Source organism: Temnothorax nylanderi, unplaced genomic scaffold (genome assembly GCF_030848795.1).
Source record: "Temnothorax nylanderi isolate EJ_2023f unplaced genomic scaffold, tnyl_v1.0 TNYL_tig0375_pilon, whole genome shotgun sequence".
In the NCBI taxonomy this organism is placed as follows: Eukaryota; Metazoa; Arthropoda; class Insecta; order Hymenoptera; family Formicidae; genus Temnothorax; species Temnothorax nylanderi.
The window spans coordinates 160,901-166,900 of NW_027249437.1; the positions used below are offsets into that span (position 1 = coordinate 160,901).

Here is a 6,000-nt window from a genome sequence, read left to right on the forward strand (position 1 = left end):
TCAGTTCATATATTTTCAACATTTAAACAATAATATTAAGGCTTTAAGCCGATGAGATGCACAAGGTGCACAAGTACAATTCCCAATACACTTTATCCAACATATTTGAAGATTTTATTACAGAAATGACCTTTGGTTTAATATTCAGTCAATTACAATAATTTATAACATTTTGAGACAATTAATAAGATGTACACTCTTTTACACTTTGTAACACTTTCTACACTCGACGACTTGGAATAAGCGTACGAGGCGAGCCAGCGAAGGCTCTACACTTCAACAACACTTTTGACACTCTTTACACCTGCATGTTAGATTTCAGCGTGCGAGACCAGAGAGAAGAATGAGAGACGACACGGCCCGGTTTTAGGTGATCCGCGAACGCGATACGCCCTCTGGGAACGACGTAAAACGTGCACATGAACTACGTAGCCAATATCGACGTTTGGGCCGCGGGGTAACCCATACGTGCACGATTTAGGTTGCGTTCCGTGCTAATGTCGGTAACGCAAAGTTATTGATTTTTCGTTATGTGAGCGAGCGAGAAGGTATAAGAGTGAGCGAGATAACAATAAGAGCGAGCGAGACAGTAATTGGAGTGAGCGAGATGAGAATAACACATGCAGAAGGCTCGGGGGTGGGGATCTGATCGAGGATCGAGCATCGAGTCTTCTCCTTGCGCGCCGTTGTTCTTATCTCGCTCACTCCTGTTACTGTCCTACTCGCTCTTATTGACGACTCGCTTGCTCTTATACCTTCTCGCTCGCTCACGTATACTAAAAGGAATTTTATATATAGATTAGGATTAGGATTATGTCTGAAAGGTTTAGAATGACAAATATGTATATGTTTGTATTACATCATATAAAATATATTATAATAAAAAATATACATAAAAATTTATGAATAAAAAAAATAATTAATATTTCTTCCTCGTCCTCTTCCTCTTCCACCTTGTCCTCTTCCTCTTCCACTTTGTCCTCTTCCTCTCCCACCTCGTCCTCGTCCTCGTCCTCGTCCTCGCCCTCGCCCTCTCCTACCTCTTTGAGAGGCAGCTATTGCCTTGGCAATTATCGTCCCTAATTGTTCGCTTTGAAACATTAACAATAAAAAAAATAATGAAACAGCATGTTCATGATATTCATGATATGAGTATAACAAATATAACTTTATAATTATAACTGCACTGAGTTATACACAAAAAAAAATAATTTAACTCAACAAAATGTATATATAAATTTAACATTTGTTGAGCCAAATAATTTCTTTTTTCAGTGCACAGATATAAGTATTTATCTAAGTAATGCTCGATTTCTTCACCTCTAGATGAGTTCTCGATAACTTTATCCAACAGATATCTTTCAGAATTGGTTTTCTTATTGATCGATTCTGGGATATAGGTGTGTTGGATAAAGTCATCGAGAGGTGAAGAAATTGGATATAAATAAAGGACTTAATTTTTAAATTACAGGTGCTTTCCAGCAACGACACTGTGTAACACAGAGTATTATATTTCATTTTTTAACAACAAACAACAAAGATGAAACGATTCAGGCTACGTTCAGATACATTACCCGGGTACACTAGGATATACTTTCCTCTCTTTCTGACTCACTGAGATAGAAAGGGAGGCAAGTATATCCGAGTGTACCCGGGTGACGTTTCTGAACGCACCCTCACTGTGTTTCACAGTGTCGTTTCTGTAAAGCACATATGTAATTAAAAATTTAACACTTACATTTAATTGAAAAACGTCTGTTGCTGCTGGCGTTGCTGCTGTCATCAACGCCGTAGACGCGGTCGTCGTCGTTGCCGTCGGCGCCGTGGTCGTCGTCGTTGCCGTCGACGCCGCGGTCGTCGTCGTTGCCGTCGGCGCCGTGGTCGTCGTCGTTGCCGTCGACGCCGCGGTCGTCGTCGTTGCCGTCGGCGCCGTGGTCGTCGTCGTTGCCGTCGACGCCGCGGTCGTCGTCGTTGCCGTCGGCGCCGTGGTCGTCGTCCTTGCCGTCGACGCCGCGGTCGTCGTCCTTGCCGTCGACGCCGCGGTCGTCGTCGTTGCCGTCGGCGCCGTGGTCGTCGTCCTTGCCGTCGACGCCGCGGTCGTCGTCGTCGTCGGCGCCGTGGTCGTCGTCCTTGCCGTCGACGCCGCGGTCGTCGTCGTCGACGCCGCGCTTGGCGTCGACGCCGTCGTCGTTGTCGACATCGTCGTCTTCTTCGGCGTCTTGGAAATATAACTGAAAGAGAAAAATTATTGAAAATTAATACATATTAATTAGAGCTTATTACAGTAATGATGTAATACATAATTATTTACTTACGGCTTCATAAAATGCGGACCTGCGGAGACGATATTAGCACATACGACGTGGCGAACAATATGACGAACTGCGACTCACTTGTTGATGTCGCGAGTCACGACGCGCTGCCGCGGCGCCACTCCTCCCTCTTACCCCCTTCTGAGGGAGCTATGCGATTCGCTTAAAAAACGCTTTCTTTATTGTTTTGAAAAGATTCTCTCTCTTTTTAACGAAGCGATAGACAACAGTGAAGTCTTTCCATTCGAAGCATTTGCTAGAGCTGGTACTATTTGCTGCGATCAGTATATTTTATTCGTACACTAGTCGAAATATTAAATTGATTTTTCATTATCTAAGACGCTGTCTCGAGTGAATTCAGTTGACATTAATTGTTCACACAACAATTAATAGATTATCGGCTAGGTTACGTTAATTTTGTGCATATTTTGTGCGCAATAAATTAAGTTTATTTTTATTTTTTAATATTTTATTCTTTGAAGCGTACGTATTAATATTTGTTTCCCTTTTCGCTTCATTTTACTTTTTATTTTTTATTTTTTATTTTTCTACATCTTAAAACGTGTAGTAATTTTAATACAGAAAAGTACAGAATAAGTTATTTCTTATTAAGGACTCTTTTACGAGTACGAGCATAAATTAATTAATTGCAAAATGAGTGATCAGTATATAGAAAGTGTATATGAAAAATGTGCGTTTAAAAATTGTCGCAATGGTGTTTTTTCCACGGGGTCGCATTTATTTCGATTTCCATCAAGTACAGATGCAAGACACAAATTATGGATACGTAATAGTGGTAAGTTTTTTACATATATATATTTTTACATTTTCTTGTATTAGACGTACATGCATACATAAATATACGTAATACATACATACGTACGTACATACATATACATATACATACACACACATATATATATATAGATATTGACAAAATTATAGACATCCTAATTTTCATCGAAATTTTACTCAATTCTAAATTAGCGTAACTCCGCGAAAAATGGTCATATTGAAAAAAATTTTCTATTTTAAAGGGTAAAGTCTGTATTTGAAAGGAACATATGACAGAAATTGAATTTATCCTTTCCTCATTCCAGTATCTTTTCTAAAGCAAGAACGTATTTAATCTCCCAAAAAATGCAATTTTTGATGCTCTCTACGGGGTGAAATAAATTTTTTGCGCAATTGCCATCATAACTATCGTCAACTTTGAACTTTTCCCTGTAAATAAATAAAAATAAAGTCCGTACGATTTATTTTCGCGGCGTTACGCTTATTTGAAATTGTGTAACATTTCGATAAAAATTAGAATGCCTAATAATTTTTTCAATGACTGTATATGTACATATGTTTATATATTTTTTATTGATATATTTGGAAAAATAAATCAACATATCCAATGTGTGACAATGGCTGTATTACTGCTTTTGAAAAAGGTTTATTATTTAATTATGTAATTATTTAATGCAGTTACTACTGGCAGAGAGAAGAATTCTCTCTGCTACTGGTCACAACCATCTTATATGTCTGACGTATCTTTATGGCGCATCACTGCAAGTAGTATAGTTCAGTTACTGTGCGTCATGCCGCAATGGCATTAATAACTTACTTTTAATTTTATTTACTGTCGTGTTTATAATTAACTTAATATGTTTCGGTATTTTCAAAAAACGAATATAATACATTGCATTTGCAAGTAAAAATAAGAAATGTTTGCGTTGAAAAAATGTTATAAATGTAGAAACGCACATAAAGTTGCGGTAGTGAAAAATCTTTAAAATGCTAATACTAATTGCTAGTTTACATGGTTTCCAATACCGCGGAACTTTGTGCGTATTTGTATATCTCTTATAGTAGGTTCTCTCCTCTGAAGAATTAAATATTCCGAAAGATTTCTTAAGAGAAAATTTACTAGTAATATTTTGCATTTATTCTATTTCAGGAAATACTCGTTTGGAAAAGTGGTCTGCCAGTTCTATCCGTCGTGCCGGTTTGTGTGCAGATCACTTCAGTGAAAATTCTTTTAAGGGAGAAGGTAAGAAAAATTAAAACGCGGCGCAGTTCCTCTTTCTTTCAGGAATATAACTTTACCTGAAGAAAGCAATGATGGAGACAATATGACAATGATGGACACAAACATGATGGAGAGCATGCCTATACCAGTAAATGAAACAGAAACAAGAGAAAATAATGAAAACGCTACAAGGCCAACAACATCAGCGAATGTTGAAAAAGATAAGGAACTTACAGAAAAGGAAAAAAAAAGATAAGGACAGTAATGCACAAATAATAATTAAATCTTTAACAAATGAAAATATGCGTCTACGCCAGACAGTAAAAACGTTAAAATTACGTTTACAAAGATGCAATCGACGAATGCCTGTAAAACGTACAAATAAGAAAAGCCAAAATAAAATCATACAAGAAGTGATGGCAAAGAAAAAATTGCATCCCGTTGCGAAAACAATGATAAATTTGCAATTACATACGCCAAACGCGCCATATACAGAAGAAGAAAAAAATATTTCAAAGCAACTGTATTATTATTCAGCTTCTGCACTGCGTGGTTTACGAAAGGCAGGCTGCAATTTTCCTGCGGAAAGAACTATTCAAAGATGGAACGAAGAATATAATATGATACCAGGATTTTGCGATTTTATATTTCGTAAATTGGAGGAGAAAATTTCCAAGATACCTGTAGAAGAAAGAGTATGTGCTTTGAAGTGGGATGAAATGTCCATAAAATCGTTTCAAGAATATTCATCCTATTTAGATCAAATAGAAGGACTTAAAGACCTAGGGCCTTTAGGAAGAACACATGAGGATGCAAAACACGTATTTGTATTTTGTTTGGACAGCATAAACGCACGTCATCCATGGCGTCAACCATTAGCATATTTTCTTCCTGGTACAGGTATGAAAGCCGAAGAAATAATATCATTATTAAAAGAATGTTTAGATAAACTGATTAAAACGGGTGCTGATGTGCAACTCGTTACATGCGATTAGAGTTCTAAAATTACCGGTAATTTAAAATCGAGCGTAATTTTACGGAAAATTACGGTAATTTACCGTAATTTTCGGTAATTTTGGTAATTAATTTATATTTTTAGGTTTGTCGATTATGATGACTTATTGAACAATTGAACATTATTTTACACAATATTTGTGAACTTGAGCGAAAATTACGTAATAATACATTGCTTACATTGACTCAAACTGCTCAAACAACAAATATCCGTCTCGTTATTACAATTATAATTTATAATAAATATTGCCTGTTTTATTCGATTTGAATAGCGTTTATTTTTATTTTAAAAAAGTACAGGAACGTTTCAAGGGAACATCGCAAATAGAGCTTATACTTATACTTATTTTTATTTGGTATTGCTTTTGTACTTAAAGCTTAGTTATAAAAAAATTATTGCACTTTACACAAAACCTGCAAAACAAATAATTAGCCGTACCTTAACGTCCTTAACATTAAAAAATAAAATAGTTTCAGTTAGAAGTTAAAACAAACAAATCATACTTTATAGTCAAAACAAAACCAAACCAGACTTCAGTCTTTTCGTTGAGCATGTGGTAACTCTCATCACATTAATATAAATATAAATTAAGTTGACATTGTTGACAATGATCAGATCATGATCTTACTCATCATTTTCTAGATCGCTATCGCTTT

General features: G+C 36.3%; 1 long non-coding RNA gene across 1 annotated transcript; it reads right to left on the reverse strand.

The window, feature by feature from the left end:
* Positions 1–845: 845 nt before the first annotated feature.
* On the reverse strand, positions 846–1,940 carry LOC139781933 (uncharacterized). The gene is made up of 2 exons (XR_011720733.1): positions 1,739–1,940; positions 846–1,090 (listed from the first exon to the last, which is right to left on the reverse strand). It is a non-coding gene; the product is annotated as an uncharacterized lncRNA (long non-coding RNA).
* Between the last annotated feature and the right edge of the window lie 4,060 nt (positions 1,941–6,000).